A 21,737-nucleotide genomic window follows, 5' to 3' on the forward strand; every position below is an offset into this window, starting at 1 on the left:
TACCGTTTCCCTTTTATTTATTTGCCCCCCCCCCAGTCGTGCACCCAGTGGTGTTTCCTTCTTTACCAGGCTCTGGGAAGAACTCAGGATGTCTCTGGGAGCATCCCAGAGCCCTCCCACAACCATCCCAGAGCCCCACCTTGTGGGGATGAGGGTTCCAAGGGGTCCTGACATTGTGCAATTTTGTGCATACCAGCCTCCAGAACTGAACCCTCACATGAATGCTGGGCAAACTGTAAACCAAGTGAGGTCTTTTCTTGGCTCTACCTTCAGTGACACACACTGTTGCAAACTTTGGCCTGAGACAGAACTCTTCATCAAGCAGAAACAGTCTTTGTAACCTGAAAGTGTGCAAACATTTTGACCAACAATAATCGATCCAGTAAGATAGGTCTTAACTTGAGAATTAATTCTGTTTACCATTTGTCTCTGTGCTCACTATCTCATGTTTCCCTTAATACCATACATCTAACAACCCAGCAACACTTCCAAGCCAAGGTTCCGCAATGCTCCTGCCAGAGAATGCTTTCTGTTTCCATAATTGGCCTTTTTTGTTTTTGTTTTAAATTACTGTACCACATGGCCCATTTAGTTCTCTTTACAAAGGCTCCTTCTTGCCTTGCCTTTCCTCTGTTTACTGTTCCACCGAGATATCAGATTTTAATCCTGTTCTACTCTTTCATCTGTAGCCAGAGCACACAAAACAGCTTTTCTTCATGACCTCAGTAACATCCGAAGAAAGGCGTCAACCCCCTTAAATGAGTTGGCCACAGATTGCTCCCAGCTCTGATTCGAAAACCAGACCTTGGCGTTTAGAATGGAGGTTGACCAGTCCATACACTTCTGTTGAATATTAACAGTGTTCATGAATTGGTTGCCAGTACCCAGATACTGTATACTTCATCCCTTTTAAATGGTTAAAAGTGGGCATTCTGTATACAGGCTTGGAGGATATCTGTATGGGCACAGGGAGTGGGTAGGAGGAAGTTCCTTCATACCAGACTGGAAAATAGTATTTATTTGTTTATGAATGAATGAATAAATTAATGGATAAATGGTACAGAGACCAAAGGAAAGACTTGAACGCTGCCCTCATGAGTTAAAGGATTGCAGGAAGAGGAAATGACCTCAGGGTAGTGTGCACTGAGTCACGTTTTCACCAAGTTCAAATGTTCTCTCCCCCCCCTTTAGAATCTCCGAGGCTGGACTCAGGAAACTGTGGTTTGTTTAAAAGGTAAAGGGACCCCTGACCATTAGGTCCAGTCGTGACCGACTCTGGGGTTGCGGTGCTCATCTCACTTTATTGGCTGCTTCAAGATGGCGACGAGGTAAGACGCACTTGTTGGAGTTCATTTCGAATCCTCCCTAAAATTTGTGCTGTGGCTCCCAGCCTTTCAAGTTTTTGCTGAAGATTGTATCAGGGTGTTGGAGCCCATGCCAGGAGTTCACATTGCTAATACCTGTAAAGTCTGCATCGTAAATCAGCTTTAATGAGCAGATAATTGCATTCTCCGGCAGCCTTGGAAGCACCCTTTGACTTACTGGTTTTCCGCCAGCTCGCATCCAGTTGTGTTTCTATTTCTACTACCTTTTATTATCTTTTAAGCACTGCTATTTTTAAAGACTCATAATGACGGGCCAAGGCAAACGCCTAAGGGATTGTGACGAGGCTCTGCCCTCCCCAAGAGCCAAACAATTAAAAATCGACCCCCCCGTGTCTGACAAACGGAGTGACCCCATTGAACTCTGCTATAGGGTGAAAACTCAGAACCGTTTCTACCCTCTAATGTCTCCAGAAACAACGTCAACACCAGAGGAATTATTTTTTCCTCAGACTAAAACTGCGGACGGCAAGCTTGGAGGAAGAGGGAGTGTCCCATTGAGGGTGGTGCAGGACGCTGGAACTGAGGACTGCGCAAGACAAGAACAACATGAACATCTCCATCTTGTGGTCAGAACCCTTAATTGCATATTCAAGAAGATTGATGTGCTAGCCTCCCAGTTATGTAACCTCGAACAGAAAATGGATAACTTCTGGTCAAAGTTTAAACCAACTGTAGATACGGGGGAATTGAAGTGCCAGAGGTCCTTGCCTTCTACCAAAAAAAGAAGTGTGATCCATAAATATAAACCAAATCCTGCACTGAAACATCAAGCATTGTCCCTGCAACCTAAGAAAATCTGCCTAAACATCGGGGCAGGGTCACCAAGGTGGCTTACTCTGAGTGGGGTTAAAAAGCACCTAAGCAATCTCCTAAACATAGAAATCTCACAATGCGATCTCATTGCAGTATTACCTTTGAGCCAGCACCTCGGGCAACAGAAAGTGATGCTTGCGTTTTACTCTCCAAGGATCCCTTCAGCTATCATCAGGCAGAAACCACTCTTGGCAAGGTACGATATCATCCCAACAAGAGTTTTTATGGATAGCGTGATCCATCCCCTCCTACTTGCCGATCACGGTACGGAGTGGACTCTGTCGGAGAAGTCGGGAGTACCTCGGGACATCGAGCCTCCTCTCCCGGAGGATATCCATCCGCACCGAAACTGGACTCACCCTACGTCCCCACGAGCTCTAAAGAAACCCACTGGCGCAAGTAATTCTCTGACCCCGCCGGAGGAAAGAGAGCTTTTAGCCACCTTTGGCGACCTTCCACTGAGAGAACAACAAGAAATAATTGATAGACTAGAAGTACTTAATCATCAGCTCATACATGTCCAGAAGAACGGAAAAGTCCTGCCCACTTTTCAGGATAACTCTGCCAGCTTTTCGGAGTCGTGGTTTAAGGAAGCAGGAAGTCTTCCATACCTTAGTCCAGCTCCTAAACCCATGCCTCCCCCACTTGTGGGCAAAACCCACCGACGCTTGGCAGACCCAGGTCTTGCCTCTCAAGTTGGCCCCTCATCCCAACTCTTGATAAATTTTGACTCGCCCTCCAAGAGTCCCCCGCTGAGGAGTGTAACTCAGAGTTCCTTCCACCAAAACAACTCCTTACCATCTAATCCATCAATGCCGGAACTGGAGTCCTCATACTCCCCTGAGCGGCATAGACCCGACATACAAACGGTACCAGTACGCCGAACATCCCCTGTACCTTTGCCAGCATCAGGTCAGGGGAGTGTCCCAACTACTTTAAAAAATGGCCCGGATTTGATTGAAGACCCGACCGGACATATAAACCAAATGGTTTCATCGGCGACCTTTAGACCTTGCGGTGGGGCAGTCTCAGCAAATCCTGTGGAGTTTCCCACTGAAGTGTCCGCCCTTGGGTTAGCCAGCGGAAGACCCGTTTTGTCGCCCCAGTCAGAATACCTCACTACCAACTTCAAGACTAGGTACCTTCAGCAGGTGCCTGCTATGCAAAGTAAAATAACTGACTTTTTCGTGGGGTCTGCCTTGCCTCCAAAGGACTCACATCCCTCCCTGAAATGACAGCGAATTGGTTACAACAGGAACTCCCCCCTATCAGTCCTCAGCTGGAACATTGCGGGCTGGAGGGGGAAAAAACTTGACCCAGAATTCCTGGAGTATATTAACCTGTTTCATATCATCTTGTTCCAAGAATCGTGGGAAGTAGAGAGAATTGATCTAAATGGCTTTGAGCTTCTAGAACTCCCTGCCTGCCCCTCCCTGAAAGGAGGCCGCCCTAAAGGGGGCCTAATAATAGGCATCTCTCTCAACTTACATTCTAAATTTACTCTAGTACAGGCCTTGCCTCCCTACGCCCTTACCGGGCTGATTGCGGGGGAAAAGATCTCACTTCTAGTTACAAATGTTTACTTGCCACCCGGGGGTTCTTCCTCCGAACTGAGCTCTAAATGGGGCTCACTAGAAGAGCATTTGCTCTCTTGCTATGTCAAGTTTCCTAACACCCCGGCCATAATAGGTGGCGATTTTAATGCCCGCACAGCAGCAAATTGGGACTCGCTGACCAAAGCCAAATGGTGGGTTACCCCAAACCTTGATAATTATGATCTGGAACATATCATGAGGAGAACTTCTAAAGACCAACGAGTTAATGAGGCTGGAGTATTCCTCTACCAAATGGCCATCCGTTTAAATCTGGTCCCCCTAAATGGCACATGCCTCCCTGATATTCCAGGGGATTTCACTCACCTGAGTGTTAAATCAAACAGCGTCCTCGATTACCTGCTGGTCTCCAGTGATCTACTTAAGTGTATTTCCTCCTTTAAGATCGAGAATGTACAATCTAGTGATCATCTTCCCCTTGTAGCCAAGCTTTCCCTGAATTGGCAGTCGGAGGCCTATAGACATGCGACCCAGATGGTAACCAACGTATCTCTCCAAGTAAGAGGAATCAAATGGTCGGAGACCCAGGCTCAAAGGTATCAGGAATTCTTTCAAAAAGAAATCCTCGGGCCCCATCCCTACACAGGCTTTGCCTCAGACGAGCATAGCATAGTGTTGAAACGCTTCCACCATCATACGACTGAACTTACGTCCTTCTTCAGGTTACCACCCAAAATATTAAATCGAAACGAGTATACTTACGGTGCCCCCTGGTATAACTCTCAGTGCAAAGAAGCAAGACAGCGCCTTCGTGCTATATATAATGTATATAAGACCTCCGATGCATCTACTCTGCCAGCTAGTTATGCACAAGCCAAGCAAGTTTACAAACGCACGCAGAAAATTGCCAAACGTGAGTGGCAACATAATCGCTGGCAGGCCTTGATTACTGCTTCAAAATCACATAGATCCAGGGAATTCTGGTCTCTGATTAACAGAAGGGTGAGGAAATACCCAAGGGCAGTCATCCCTGCACCGACATGGGAATTGTTCCTGAAGAAATGTTTCTCACAGGCAGATGCTCCCTCCGACCATCTGATGCATCTGTTTTCCCACCTACCTATTTGGCCTCCCACCGATCCTGACGAAATAGCCAAGCTAATAGCCCAGCTGAAACCGGGCAAAGCCCCAGGGCCCGACCTGATCCCTGCTGAAGCCATCAAACTACACCCAAAATGGTGGGCTGGCATCTTGGCCAAAACCTTCGACGCAATCAACGCTTCTGGTCTCATCCCCAAAATATGGAAGGAGGCCATTATAGTACCAATTCATAAAAAAGGTTCTCCAATGGAGCCGGAAAATTACCGTAACATCAGCCTCCTTTCGATTATAGGGAAAATTTATGCCAGCTTTTTGTTGACGAAACTATTGCGATGGGTAGATGAGACTAACCAGATTGGCCACGAACAAGCAGGGTTCAGAATTAAACGCTCTACAACTGGTCATGCAATAGTTCTTTACCATCTGGCACGGAAGTACTCCTCCCCTCCCCGGGGCTACCTGTGTGCTGCCTTCTTAGATCTTAAGGCAGCCTTTGACAGCGTTCCTAGAAATATTCTTTGGGAGAAACTTGCGAAACAGGGCATTGATAGAAGACTCTTATGGCTTATAAGTCAGCTCCATGAAGGTACCCTTGCCAGAGTGAGACTTACTCCTGCGGGCGACCTCACAAATTCGATACCAATAAACAAGGGAGTGCGCCAAGGATGTATATTGGCTCCCTGCCTATTCAATCTATTCATCAGCGACATGCGAGCACCCCTAGTCAACTCATCTCCAAGTACACATGCGCCTAGACTGGCGGTTTACCGCTGTCCACTCCTTTTATATGCGGACGACGCGGTAATTCTATCTTATACACGCGTTGGACTAACCAGAGCTCTGAAGATCTTTGCCACGTATTGTCAACTCAACCAATTAACCATCAACCATGCTAAATCTAAGATTCTGATTTTCGCCAGAAGTCGGAGATTATACGAATGGAAGCTTGGTGGAGCAAAAATAGAGCAAGTCCTAAAATTTCAATACCTAGGAGTTATTTTTCAATACAATTTGGGGTGGAAAGCACAAATTCAACACCTCCTTAACAAGGCCAAAACTCTGTCATATGCGCTCCTCCGATTTTTCTTTTCGGATGGAGCTTTGCATGTTCCCTCGGCCCTAAAGGTGTTCAAGGCAAAAGTGGTACCCGTGCTTGCTTATGCTGCCCCGCTCTGGGCCGTGATGACAGACCTTGCTCCTCTTGAGACTCTGCAAAACCAATTCCTACGTCGGCTCCTAATGCTCCCCCTGTGCGTAAGCAACGCAGCCATGCGACTAGAATTGAAGATCGCATCCTTAGAAACTTGCCTGTGGAAGCAAGTCTTCAATTATTGGTTATCATTGTGGCATAGATTACCAGACCATTACCTTGTCCAATGCTTATGGCGAGATGAATTCTCCAGCCTTTGGACTAGTAGAATTCATGCCAAACTCCTGAGCTATGGAATCTCTCCCTTAGATTCCCTAAAACTAGATCAAATCACTGCTCAAAGACTGATCCGCCAAAGACTGGATGACATCGATTTACAGCGAAATTATATGCTGGGGGGAGGTGTTTGTTCGCCCCAGAACATTGGTATCACTTTAACTTACCGCGTTCCATCATACCTCTCCTCCCTTTCGACTGTTGCCCATAGGCTGGCCTTCACCAAAGCGAGGTTTAACGTTTTTCCCTCCAATGTCCTGAGACACAGATTCTCAAAGGGCCAAGCCTCCGCCATGTGCGAATGTGATAAGGAGACGCCAGAGTCGCTTCAGCACATTATGTTCACTTGCCCCTTATTCAAGGTGCCACGGGCAAATTTGTTGGGATCAATCATTCAGAAACTAGAGGGTACCCCACCAAAATTCCACCTTGCCCAAATCTTGCAGGATAAGGATACCCATACGACCCTGAAAGTGGCTAGGTTCCTGGTCGCTGTCCTTACCCAAAAGCGTTGCCAAGGAGCACCACAAGCTAATTAAGGCGTAGTATGCCATTCTATCTTATAGTATTTTATTGTTATAGTAGGGTTTTAGCGGCTGTTTTTTCCCACGTGCACAAGCTGTTATTTATGTCTTGTTTTTATCTGTATGGGCCTATGGCCGCAATAAACTATTATTATTATTATTATTATGACCTCAGGGTAGTGTGCACTGAGTCACGTTTTCACCAAGTTCAAATGTTCTCTCCCCCCCCCTTTAGAATCTCCGAGGCTGGACTCAGGAAACTGTGGTTTGTTTAAAAGGTAAAGGGACCCCTGACCATTAGGTCCAGTCGTGACCGACTCTGGGGTTGCGGTGCTCATCTCACTTTATTGGCCGAGGGAGCCGGCGTACAGCTTCCGGGTCATGTGGCCAGCATGACTAAGCCGCTTCTGGCGAACCAGAGCAGCGCACGGAAACGCTGTTTACCTTCCCGCCAGAGCGGTACCTATTTATCTACTTGCACTCTGTGCTTTCAAACTGCTAGGTTGGCAGGAGCAGGGACCGAGCAATGGGAGCTCACCCCATCGCGGGGATTCGAACTGCCGACCTTGTGATCGGCAAGCCCTAGGCTCTGTGGGTTTAACCTAGGTTTAACGCACAGCGCCACCCACGTCCCGTGGTTTGTTTAAGGTATAATTAATGAGAACATACCAGTATCAAAGTGTAGTTTCAGATCCTGGGTTTCTATAGTACCTCAATTTAAACAAACAACAGTACCCCCAAATTATGGTTAGTTAAAAAGTGGAAATGATTAAGAATACCAGTTACTGGGGGTGATAAGTGGAGGACTTTTCTGAGGCATCTGGCTGGCCCCCATGAGAACAAAACGCTGGGCAGGTCTTTGGCCTGATCTTGCAGGGATTTGTATGTCCTTAAGGATGTTTCCTCCAAAGAGGGGAGGGAATGCGTGAGCTCGAGACTAGCTGCAGTTCATTCTTGGAACAGAAAATCAGGTTCTCCCCTTATGTATGGATTCAATTCTTCATTTTTTCTCAAGACCATAAATATAAAGCTAGTGTTTTACCTCATTATACCAATACTAAGCAATTTATACAGCACCAAAAAATCACTATTGGATTGATTAATATTTTGGAATCAAGGGTAACTATTGGTTTTACCTATACTTGACATATCAAGGAAATTGAAAACTAATTTGTATGGTGCATTTTGAAGACTGGCATGAACAAATAGCTTGCCAGAAAAAAATTCCCCAAAATATGAGACTTTTCATTTGAACGTTATGCAGATTTGATACACGAGGCTTGCATAGTCCCAGTTCAAACATATGTAAGCTGCAAAGTTGTGTTTTCATTTCATCACCTCCTGGCAAATAGAAGGGGAAGAAATGGAGGCAGTGGGAGATTTTACTTTCCTGGGCTCCATGATCACTGCAGATGGTGACTGCAGTCATGAAATTAAAAGATGCCTGCTTCTTGGGAGAAAAGCAATTACAAACCTAGACAGCATCTTAAAAAGCAGAGACATCACCTTGCCAACAAAGGTCCGTATAGTTAAAGCTATGGTTTTCCCAGTATGGAAGTGAGAGCTGGACCATAAAGAAGGCTGATCGCCAAAGAATTGATGCTTTTGAATTATGGTGCTGGAGGAGACTCTTGAGAGTCCCATGGACTGCAAGAAGATCAAACCTCTCCATTCTTAAGGAAATCAGCCCTGAGTGCTCACTGGAAGGACTGATCGTGAAGCTGAGGCTCCAATACTTTGGCCACCTCATGAGAAGAGAAGGCTCCCTGGAAAAGACCCTGACGTTGGGAAAGATGAAGGGCACAAGGAGAAGGGGACGACAGAGGACGAGATGGTTGGACGGTGTTCTTGAAGCTATCAGCATAAGTTTGACCAAACCGCGAGAGGCAGTAGAAGACAGGAGTGCCTGGTGTGCTCTGGTCCATGGGGTCACAAAGAGTCGGACATGACTAAACATCAACAAGGATTGTACACCCTCATGCTTAAGAACACATTACATATATATTGTAATGCCATCTGAAGACACATTCCGCATCTTTCGAAAAACTTTGGAATAAATTGTAGATGGACCCCAAGTAATCTCACATGGCACTATTTGAACTTGTGGCATGTCGTTAATTCAATTTAAATTATAAATTGAACTGGGTTTTTTTAACACACACACACAGACATACACTTTCACCTGTAGGCATTATTCTTTTACGTATTGATGCAGATAAGAGAAACAGAGAACTGTGTGATGGACAGGATAATTGCACACCCACGCCAAAAAGCAGCAGGCCCAAACACCATCCCTATTATTTATTTGGGCATATTGGGAAGATAATTTCCATCTGCACAAAGACCTCATTAACAACAATTGTGCAGGAAGTCTAAGGAAGCAGGACACGCTCTGCTGAAAAGCCCGCTCCAATCAGGGTTTTTCCCTGTCCTCCGACTGTAATATTGCACCTACAGATGGCTGAGTAAAGAATGAAATAAATAAAATCCCCATCACTTTGCCTCATAATTGAGCACCGCCCTCATGTTTCACATAACAGGATTTACAACCAAGAGTCCAACACAAAATCAGTTGGCTCCAACTCAAACCCACAGGTTAGAAATCAGATTCTTATACTTCATTCGCTTTTCTTTTTTCAACTTCAAAAAGAGGAATTCATTTTGCTTCTTCAGCCAGAAATGTATAATACGTCTTTCAGGCAGATGGCCAAATGCACAGCCTGCTGCTGTTCAGCTCTGCACATATTGCATCCTGAAGTGCTGATCTGTATCACACAGATATTTACAGCCAGGTTGCTATCTGAAATGAGAAAGTGAAACAAAGCACTTTTCCTGTAACAAAGTCAGGTAGTGCCTGGGATATTTATAACTGCATTTTATCCATAGCATGTCACCCATATAATAAATGCTCTTTTTCTTTCTTTTCCTTTTCCTTTTCTTTTTTTCTTTTTTTTTCCTTTTGAGGTGTGCAAAGGAAGAAGTATTGGATCCCTGTAAGGCTCTCCTAAACCCCTGGCATCTATGTGATGCTTAGTTTTATTTGTGATGAGGTCCTGCTGACCTGATTAATATGAGAAACCTCGTTGAAAGAAATACAGTGGTGCCCCGCAAGACGAACGCCTCGCAAGACGGAAAACCCGCTAGACGAAAGGGTTTTCCGTTTTGGAGGCGCTTCGCAAAACGAATTTCCCTATGGGATTCCTTCGCAAGACGAAAGCCCATAGGGAAATCTCCGGGACAGCGGGGAAGCGCAGCGCTTCTTCCCCACTGTCCTCGGACCTCCTCCGAAGGCTGGCGGTGGGGCGGAAAGCCCTTCTCCCCGCGCCAGCCTTCGGATGGCTGTCCTGAAGACTTGCGGTGGGAGGAGGGTTTTCCTTCCCACCGCCAACATTCAGAATGCTGTTCTGAATGTTGGCGGTGGGGAGGAAAAACCCTCCTCCCACCGCAAGCCCCGGGAACAGAGGAGAAGCGCTGCGCCCCTTCCCCTCTGTTCCCGTACCTGTCCTGAAGGCTTGCGGTGGGGAGAAAAGCCCTTCTCCGCACCGCCAGCCTGGCAAGCGGTTTCCATAGGAACGCATTAATTGATTTTCAATGCATTCCTATGGGAAACCGTGCTTCGCAAGACGAAAAACTCGCAAGAAGAAAAAACTTGCGGAACGAATTAATTTCGTCTTGCGAGGCACCACTGTAAGCCTCTTCGTGCAGGTACGTGGACAGTAGTTGGAAGCCACTTGAAAGTTAATTAGCACCATCCAGATAATTAGTTCTATTGAAATCAGGGAGACAAAAGCAAAAAGGGCCATACAGTGTTACCTCCGGTAATTCGTTCCGGAGGTCCATTCTTAAACCGAAACCGTTCTTAGTATGAGGCGCGCTTTCACTAATGGGGCCTCCTGCAGTCGCTGCGCCGCCAGCGTGCGACTTCCGCTCGCATCCCAGGGCAAAGTTCACAACAAGGAGCATCTACTTCCGGGTTAGCGGAGCTTGTTACCTGAAGTGTTCGTAAGGAGGACGGTACGTAACCCGAGGTTCCACTGTAGTTCATTGGTAGAGCACACATGCTTTGAATGCAGAAGGCCTCAGGTTCAATCTTTGACATCTCCAGGCACAGAAGGGAAATGATCCCGACATGGGAAATTAACACTGTCTGAAACTACTAGTCAGCAGGCACACAATAGTGCACTGGGTGGGACCAATGGCCTGACTCAGGGTAAGCCAGCTTCCTAAACACTCAGGTCTCAGTGCCACATAATACAGTTGTGGCAGCAGAAAGGGAATGGTGGCAGAGGGGAGCTGTTCCCAGCTAAGCTACCTGAGATATTTCAGCTAGAAATACCAGGGACATGCAAAGCAGATGCTCTTTCATCTGAGCTTTGGTCCTTTGAGCCCAGCACTCTATCCAGTGAGATAGGGGTCACATTCACACCATACATTTAAAGCGCTATAATGTCACTTTGAATAGTCGGAGCCTCCCCCAAATAACAGACTTGCTAGGAGACTCCTATTCCCCTCACACAGCAACAATTGCCATGCCTCCCTGTGAAAAGGGATTGATTGATAAATGGCTCAGGGAATGATTTAGTACTTTAGAAGTTTGGTGTGAATGTGGCCTAGTCCGTGACCTCTACTGAGAGACCAACTGGCATTTAGTAGCTCTTCCATCTGCCTACGGCAGAGGAGGAGATGGGACAGTGGTCTTTTCCATTTAGCTCCCCTTCCTCTTTCCTTGAACTGTTGGTTAGTTGCACTATACCTTACTGCTACACCAGAGTAATGGAATAACATGGCCAACTCATCTGAGAGACCATGACTTCCATGTTACTCTTCCCTTCCATTAACTGTCTCCATCCCAGCTGGTCATATTAAGTACAGAGATATAACTTTAATGACTATTCCTGAGTTGGATGGTTTTTCTTTTCCTTCAGTGTGGTGTAGTGGTTAAGAGCAGTAGACTCTTAATCTGGTGAACCGGGTTCGCATCTCCGCTCCTCCACATGCAGCTGCTGGGTGACCTTGGGCCAGTCACACTTCTCTGAAGTCTCTCAGCCTCACTCACCTCACAGAGTGTTTGCTGTGGGGGAGGAAGGGAAAAGGAGAATGTTAGCCGTTTTGAGACTCCTTAGGGTAGTGATAAAGCGGGATATCAAATCCAAAATCTTCTTCTTCTCCCCTTTTTCCTTTCCTTTCCTGTCATTTTTAGATTGTAAGCCCGCGAACAGGGACTGTCTTGTTTTTTTAATCTTGTAATTGTTGAGGCATTTTATAAATAAAAACAGCCACCCCCTTAAGTTACTTCCAGACAAAATGTTTATTAAGCATCCTTGGTGATCTACATGCACAAAGTTTGCATGGAGGTTATGTAATAACCAGCTATTTATTGGACTTTCATTCAGATTTGTTTGCAGGCAGGTCATATGAAATCCCATCAAGCAAATGTTATTTCACATTTACATGGTACATTTTCCTGTCGCTTTCATCACAACAAGTTCAGTTCAGTTTTGCTGCACAAGAGCACCAAATCCACTTTAATTGCACAGCTTGAATTTGCCAGGATGTGACTGACCTTTCTCCCGCAAAATACCAGTTATAGCATGGGAACGCCACAAGTAGGTACCCATATGGAGCAGGATTTGCCTCCAGACTGACTTGGTTCATGACCCAACTCTCAACTCATTCAGCCACTAATACAAAAAACAAAACAAAACAAAAAACCAATAATGCTCTGAAGCGGGACCTAATAAGGAGAGATTGCTTTTCCATGACTTGTTTTGATTTATGAATACCACAGTCAGGAAGACTTGACTAAACTTCACTCAAAAGATAATCCTTTGGTTCTGTTTGTTCTGCACTGTGGTTTGGGAGAAACTTAGGCTCTGTGGGGATCAAAATGGTCAGTTACCAAATGGAAAGGTCCATTTGGCTAGAATACTTTTTCCCCAAGAAAGCTTTGGGTTTGATAGCGAGACCCGGTGGCTGTTTTTTTTTGCTGATCCACAGCAAGTTTGTGCTTCTGGGAAGTGAACACATTGAGCCCCTGGTTGTAAGGGAATCAAAGGTAGATGACAGAAGCTTTATTTGGGCTCCTAAAATATGCTACACAGCAATCACCAGCTTTTTGTGTGCGTATACCCATTCCATGGTTTAAAAAACGGGCACGGCTTCTCTTTTTCCAAACAGTTGTAAGATCAAGCTGTCTCTGTGTTATGGGAAAAGGAAAAAAAATAAACCAAAGAAATGTAGGTTTTATGCCTTATATAACTCACTGTTGGCTGAGGCACTGATTAATAAACGTGGGATGCTTAAGAAATCATTTTTCATCTCCTTTATTCATTTCTAACATTTCTTTATTCATTTCTAAGTGGAAAAATATATAAATAGGCTCAAACCTCTCCAGATATATTAATTCCAGACTTTGTTCTTAGTGCTTAGAGGACAACTCCAAAAGAATTTCTCAGGGAGGTAAAAAAGAAAAACCCCTGAAACTGTTATTTCTCTGTGCTTGCTCTTGCTGTTCTAAGGAAGCATGATTAAATCTGTTTTATTTCTCTGTGGGGATATGGGTGAAAAGCATGTATGGCTGCATTTTCAGGTGGAACAGTGTTGATGAAGGACCATTGATCAAATAGTGCATCTGACTGACTTTCTTATTAGTAAGATCACTGGAAATAATTACTCCTAGCTGTCTCAGGGAAATTTTTGTTGTTGTTGTTGTTCAGATCTTAGCTCCCAAACTATATGTTTTCACCATCATCAGCCTGTTGCAAATCTTGACTTATGAGTTGCAAATTCTCAGAAAGCTCCACCAACTGCTTGAAGTGTGTCCAGGGAAGTACAAATTATAGAATCTAGTTATAGAATCGTAAGAGTTGGTAGGGCAATCCAGCCCAGTTCCCTCTAGAAGGAGAACGTCCCCAACAGAGGACTATTCAGCCTTCTGCCAGAAGAATTCTAGTCTTCCTCCAAGATGCTCAGGGTGACATACATCTTTCTGGCTCCCTTTTTATTGTAATCCCTGTTTTCAAACACTTGAATTGGCTGCCAGTTCATTTCTGGGCCCAATTCAAAGTGCTCACATTAGTGTTTAAGGCCCTAAATGATATAGGCCCCAAATATATGAGACTGTCTCCTTTCCTACAGCCCTTAATAAATGACCCTAATAGATCTCCTAACAAGGTGAGGTAGGTTAGGCTATAAGATGGAGGTCTTGGCCCACAGCCACCGAGAAAGCCATGGCTGAACGGGGATTCCAACTGAGACTTCTCAGTCTGGGGCCACATTCATACCATACATTTAAAGTGCTATGATAATTATAGTCATGGCTTCCCCTGAAGGATTCTGGGAGTTGTAGTTTGTGAAGGGTGCTGAGAATTGTTAGCAGAACCCAATTTCCTTCCTACAGCTATGATTCCCAGAATTATTGTTTATCACAAGGCAGGTAGGAGGAGGCTAAGGGTAGACTGAGCTGGGGGGGGGAGTGCCCCTGTTTGCCTTAATGGATGAGCATCCACAGGTAACAGATTCCCCATCCCTTCCTCAGTTGGACAGGACTGATGTGATTGTGTGTATCTGTACACAGCTGCCTTCATATAAGTGACACGTAGAGCTGACATTTCAGAAGGAAGCTCCATATAAGTTTCAGTCACCAGAACGAGTGCCCCGTGAGATTTATAGCCTTAAAGTAAAGTTGGCTCCTTCTGTTGTTTATTTTTAGACTTAGACATTTTATTTAGGACTGGGAGGGGTGCAGTAAAAAGATAATCTTCAGGCATCTAGTAACACCTGGATCAGCCCAGAGGTAATTCCTGGATAAGAATGCATTGCCCCGATTTCTGTAATTAGGGGAGGGAAACTATTATTTCATTCATGCCCCAGTAGATGGCACTCACAGGAAGGAATCGGCATGCGGGAGGCCTGTCCCCAGGCAGAAGCATCCTGCTGATCAGCCCAAAGGTTGCTCCATTTCTGAAACATTCAAGAGACTCGGCACTATAAACGTCTTATGCCCTCCTGTTGTCATGCTGAATATTGGTCCCAATAGCTTCCTTGTAGCTATTTGAAGCCAAGCAGCCTCAGGGAGGTTCCGCGATCAGATAAAGAAGCTCGGAGTATTTTGTATTTACTGCCATGGTTTTGACAAGCAGGTAATAACAGGCAGATATCTCAAGTCCTCTTTTTGCTCACGGGGAGCCTGCATTTACGCACTGACTGCCTTGATCAGAAATGAGCATGCAGGCTTCCCTTGCTCCGGGGAGCAAATGTCAGATAAAAGGCTTGTACATAAGGTAGCAATTCATCCACCCATTGCATTTTCTGGTCCTGACATTATCTTCCCTCTTCCCATACAGCTGCATATTTGTGAATAGATCTACTCTCTCTTGGATAGGGTAACCAGTTGTGCAGCAGCAGAGAGTGGGAGAGAGAAAACATTGCCAGAAAAGGACCCAGATCTGCACTGAATTTGCACATGCTACCATAATTTATATATATATATATATATATATATATATATATATATATATATATACACACACACACACACACACACACACACACACACACACATATGCAGGTTTTGGTGTCTTCGGGTGTCTTCCCGTGTAAGAGTTGGGGTGTCTAGGCGACGTTTCGACGAGGTCTCACTCGTCATCTTCAGGCTGGTGCTTTCGGCTTCTTGTTACTGGAACAGAGCAGGATCTCAGTGTTTGAGTTCCTATAAGTACTGTTGAGGGGGTGTGGTGTATAGCCTCCAACGTTCTGGGCAGAGAGGAAGTTCCCAGGTTAGTGTGCCTTTTCTTCTTTTGTTCATTAATTACTTGAGGGATATCTTGAGTGATTTCTTGAGTGATATTCTGAGTACCACTTAGGAGGGTCATTAGGTGTGGATTAGTTGCTAAAGCTTTCGTGTCTTGACCTCTTGAGCTTGTGAAGAGTTTTTCTGAGAAGATGGCTGTACTGCAAATAGTTGTGCTCTGGCTTGGCTTCGTGTATAGGGGCGAGCTGTGGTTTTGTGCCCTGTGCCAGCCAGATCTGTGTAGGGATTGCAGGGGGGTGCAGCATCCGGAGGTGCCACTATGGTTTGGCTACTGGATGGTGTCTGTAATTTATCTGTGGAGAGGGTCTGGGTTTGGGTCTGGTGTGGTTGATTGGAGATGGCGTTCTGTGTGCCTCTGGTTCTGGTGTCGGTTTTTGTGGGGAGGGCTAATTTCCAGATGTCTGGCAGGCGGGACGTGTCGTCACGCTTGTTCATGTTGTGAGGGTGTTTCTCTATCTCGATGGCTTCCATGATTATTCTCTTGTGGTGATGTTCCATGTTAAAGAGCAATTTGGAATCTGCAAAATTAATTTCGTGTCCTGTTTCTTTCATGTGTTGGTAAAGAGAGGAAGTTTTTTCTTCTTTTTTGACGGCATTCTTGTGTTCTGCGATACGTGCATTTATTCGTCTGTTTGTTTGTCCAATGTACGTGGCTGGGCAGACTTTGCAGGGTATTTCATAGACCCCTTGGTTTTCTAACTGGATTTTATCTTTGGGGTTTCTGAGGATATTGGCTATTTTTTGGTTGGTGCAAAAGGCTGTTTTGATATTGTGTTTATGGAGGATTTTGCTAATTTTATCTGTAGTGCCCTTGATATAAGGAAGGAGGGCCATGCCATTGTTTTCTTCTGTGTCTTGGTTTTTGGGGGGTGTTTCTTTTTGGATTAGCTTCGTAACCCTGTTTTGCTGGTATCCGTTGGCGATTAACACATTTGAGAGATTCTGTAACTCAGTTGTCAAGTGGTCTTTGTCAGCCAGGCGTTTGGTTCTGGAGATGAGAGTCTTGGCTACGGAGTTTATTTGTGCAGGGTGGTGGTGTGATTGTGCATGTAAGTAGCGGTTGGTGTGTGTTTTTTTCCGGTAGATAGTGTGTCCTAGGGAGCCATCAGGTTTTTTGTAGATTAGGACGTCAAGGAAGGGAAGTTGGTTGTTGGCTTCTATTTCCATAGTGAATTGTATTTTGGGGTGTAGGCTGTTGAGATGTGTGAGGAAGCTATCTAGTTTTTCCTTCCCGTGTGGCCAAATTACAAAGGTGTCGTCAACATATCTGAGCCAAAGTTTGGGTTTGTGTTCTGACTTGTCTAAAGCATTGGTTTCAAAGTGTTCCATGTACAGATTTGCGATGACCGGAGAGAGGGGTGATCCCATAGGTGCTCCTTCTATCTGTTTGTATCTTTGTCCATTGTGGATGAAGTACGTGTTGGTTAGGCAGTGGTTGGTCAGGTCCAGGATGTATTCGGGGGGATTGTATTTGTTTTGAATGGCTGTCAAGGCTTCATTAATGGGCACTTGTGTGAAGAGAGATACAACATCGAAGCTCACAAGTAGGTCATCGGGATGTAGGTTTTGCTTCTTTATTGTTTCTATGAACTGGAAGGAGTTTGTAACGTGTGAAGCGATAGATTCTGCATAGGGCTGAAGTTGCTTAGCGAGAAATTTAGCACCACTCAGACCAATAGTCAGCTCCATAGGCTCACCTCTACAAAATCTCGCTAAATTTCTCGCTAAGCAACTTCAGCCCTATGCAGAATCTATCGCTTCACACGTTACAAACTCCTTCCAGTTCATAGAAACAATAAAGAAGCAAAACCTACATCCCGATGACCTACTTGTGAGCTTCGATGTTGTATCTCTCTTCACACAAGTGCCCATTAATGAAGCCTTGACAGCCATTCAAAACAAATACAATCCCCCCGAATACATCCTGGACCTGACCAACCACTGCCTAACCAACACGTACTTCATCCACAATGGACAAAGATACAAACAGATAGAAGGAGCACCTATGGGATCACCCCTCTCTCCGGTCATCGCAAATCTGTACATGGAACACTTTGAAACCAATGCTTTAGACAAGTCAGAACACAAACCCAAACTTTGGCTCAGATATGTTGACGACACCTTTGTAATTTGGCCACACGGGAAGGAAAAACTAGATAGCTTCCTCACACATCTCAACAGCCTACACCCCAAAATACAATTCACTATGGAAATAGAAGCCAACAACCAACTTCCCTTCCTTGACGTCCTAATCTACAAAAAACCTGATGGCTCCCTAGGACACACTATCTACCGGAAAAAAACACACACCAACCGCTACTTACATGCACAATCACACCACCACCCTGCACAAATAAACTCCGTAGCCAAGACTCTCATCTCCAGAACCAAACGCCTGGCTGACAAAGACCACTTGACAACTGAGTTACAGAATCTCTCAAATGTGTTAATCGCCAACGGATACCAGCAAAACAGGGTTACGAAGCTAATCCAAAAAGAAACACCCCCCAAAAACCAAGACACAGAAGAAAACAATGGCATGGCCCTCCTTCCTTATATCAAGGGCACTACAGATAAAATTAGCAAAATCCTCCATAAACACAATATCAAAACAGCCTTTTGCACCAACCAAAAAATAGCCAATATCCTCAGAAACCCCAAAGATAAAATCCAGTTAGAAAACCAAGGGGTCTATGAAATACCCTGCAAAGTCTGCCCAGCCACGTACATTGGACAAACAAACAGACGAATAAATGCACGTATCGCAGAACACAAGAATGCCGTCAAAAAAGAAGAAAAAACTTCCTCTCTTTACCAACACATGAAAGAAACAGGACACGAAATTAATTTTGCAGATTCCAAATTGCTCTTTAACATGGAACATCACCACAAGAGAATAATCATGGAAGCCATCGAGATAGAGAAACACCCTCACAACATGAACAAGCGTGACGACACGTCCCGCCTGCCAGACATCTGGAAATTAGCCCTCCCCACAAAAACCGACACCAGAACCAGAGGCACACAGAACGCCATCTCCAATCAACCACACCAGACCCAAACCCAGACCCTCTCCACAGATAAATTACAGACACCATCCAGTAGCCAAACCATAGTGGCACCTCCGGATGCTGCACCCCCCTGCAATCCCTACACAGATCTGGCTGGCACAGGGCACAAAACCACAGCTCGCCCCTATACACGAAGCCAAGCCAGAGCACAACTATTTGCAGTACAGCCATCTTCTCAGAAAAACTCTTCACAAGCTCAAGAGGTCAAGACACGAAAGCTTTAGCAACTAATCCACACCTAATGACCCTCCTAAGTGGTACTCAGAATATCACTCAAGAAATCACTCAAGATATCCCTCAAGTAATTAATGAACAAAAGAAGAAAAGGCACACTAACCTGGGAACTTCCTCTCTGCCCAGAACGTTGGAGGCTATACACCACACCCCCTCAACAGTACTTATAGGAACTCAAACACTGAGATCCTGCTCTGTTCCAGTAACAAGAAGCCGAAAGCACCAGCCTGAAGATGACGAGTGAGACCTCGTCGAAACGTCGCCTAGACACCCCAACTCTTACACGGGAAGACACCCGAAGACACCAAAACCTGCATTCCTGTACCCGTGAAAATCTACGAAAGCAAATACACACACACATATATATATATATATATATATATATATATATATATATATATATATATATATATATATATATATGCAAACTTAGAACATTGGAAGCCCAAGCCCTTAAGGTGAAGCAGGATATAAATAGAATAAAGTAAATCTTACCTTATCTGGTTTTTATTTCTCTCGCTATTTAATCTCAGAACAAGTGACAACACTTCAGAAGTAATAAACTGGCAAAAAATGCATAAAATATACAATTAATTGAAAAAACCCAATAGTCTTCCCTGACCATTAGAGACAGCTAGATTCAAATTCCACCTAAACAAAAACAGTTGAGGAAGGAATGGGGCAGGACAGGTAAGGGATGCATCCTGGGGACATGGCCACAGGTCACCCCCACAGTAGACTTTAATAGTCTTATAGTGGGGGGCTCTTTAGATGGCAATATGTATTACTTTGCTGACCTCAAAATGTGCTGAGCCAACCTTGCTACTTTTGAGGCCCCTTCCTGCTCATTCTGCTCAGTGGGACCCCGGACTTACGCCCGAAATCTTGATCCCAGTGTCACCACAGGTGCCTTATTTAGTGCCCAGCAACACACACCAGGGAGATGACCCGTGCATCTTACAACCCCTTGTGAATGTTTGTATCACTTGCAGATCTGAATAAATGATTGATTCTAGTTGAATATTCCGATTTGAACTCTTCCCATTTAGCCAGTGATTGGGATAAAGCCTAAAGGAAGAATTACACACTCGACTGTGAACTGAGAATCCAGAAATTAAATCCATAAGTTAAAAGTCATTTAAAGGATTTAACAAGTTCTGTAGCAAGCAATGCAACTTTCAAAACGAACACAGTTTAGCAGTATTATTCAGTATAATTAGATGACACCCTAAGGCTTAGTATTTTTTCCCATTACTGGTGGATTATAATACAAAAGCAGCTACCGATGTGGGAACAGAGACTTCTTTTTTGTGACGGGAGGGGCCCTTTTTAAATTCTTGCAAAGTATTTCAGATTCTAATAGGGTCTTTAAGAAATCTCTTGCTTCCTTTTAACATTTGAAAAGGTGGTGCAATCAAATTATATTATACTTTCATTACATCATCCACAATGTGGAATTCTAAAATCCAGCAACTAAAAGGAGCAAAAAATGCACCAGAAATTTTAAGTGTTAAGGAGCAACATTTATAGTTCAAAGAAAAATCATTTTATGCCAAAGGAAACAAAACACATCTAGCATTTCCATTTGTCTTGCAAATCATATGTAAATTATAAATACCAGACGTGTGTGTGTGTGTGTGTGTGTGTGTGTGTGTGTGTGTGTGTAACACAATTAATTCAAACCTAATGGCAGCTGCCAGCCTTTCAACATAAGAATCAAATGTTAGAGGCTGCTCTAAGTTTGGGAGTTAGCTGCAGTAGAAGAATATCAGGGCAAGTCTATGCAAGTACAGTGGTACCTTGCTTCCCAAATGGCTTGGCTCCCGAACAAATCGGCTCCCAAACACTGCACACCCGCAAGTGAGTGTTCCTGTTTGCGATCGTTTTACGGAAGCCGAACGTCCAACATCCGAGTGTGCTTCCTGCACTCAATCGGAAGCTGCTCCTTGGTTTTTGAACTGTTTCAGGAGTTGAACAGACTCCTGGAATGGATTAGGTTTGAGAACCAAGGTACAACTGTACTGTAGGCATGTCTACACAGAAATCAGTTTTGGGGGAAGCTATGACTATTATAGTGGTATAAGAATGCTTTAATCGTATGGTGTGGATGTGGCCAAATAATACACGTCACTGTCTAAAGCCAAGACCATTAAGTATGGAGTTTATAATTGCATAGCGGTACTACTGGAAACAAATGATTTCTCCAGAAGTGGACCCAAGTTCTGCAGTCGAAACAGTTTTCAGTCAGTATCTTGCTTGTTCTTTCTCAGTCTGAGTTGGAGCCAGTTTGTATGTGAAATACCTGTGAGGCCTGAATAAACAAAAAAAGGAAGATCCATTCAGAGCCTATTCTCTGCTGAAAATGAAGTGACAGTTGGCTTTGATCTGAATGGCTGTTGATTCGTGAGTGTCAGCAAGCAGGGTCAAGCCATTTAAGCACCCACAGTAGCAGAATGGAAATAAATAGATGTGGACAGGGAAGAAGCAGCTATAAGACAATCTTCTTCTCACCAGGCTCAGGAGAAGATTCTTAAAGGTCACTGCTCTACTCCTCATCACTTGTGTACACTTTGCAGGATGGCAGAGATGCAAACTGGGGATTCTTAGACGAATGCGCTGGCCGGTCTCTTCTAAGGGATGGCAGATATAAAGCAAAGGGTAGCTTACAGAAGTCATGCCTTGTTATATCTCCAGGAAATGTACCAGATGCATGATATCAGAGCACTAGCACTGGGCATGTCTACCATTCAATTTGGTGCACAGAATGAGACAGCTAATGTAGAATATTAGGTAGAGCCTGTGAAGTCATGGAGAGAAT

This window comes from Podarcis bocagei, assembly GCF_964188305.1.
Source record: "Podarcis bocagei genome assembly, chromosome: 12".
Lineage (NCBI taxonomy): Eukaryota > Metazoa > Chordata > Lepidosauria > Squamata > Lacertidae > Podarcis > Podarcis bocagei.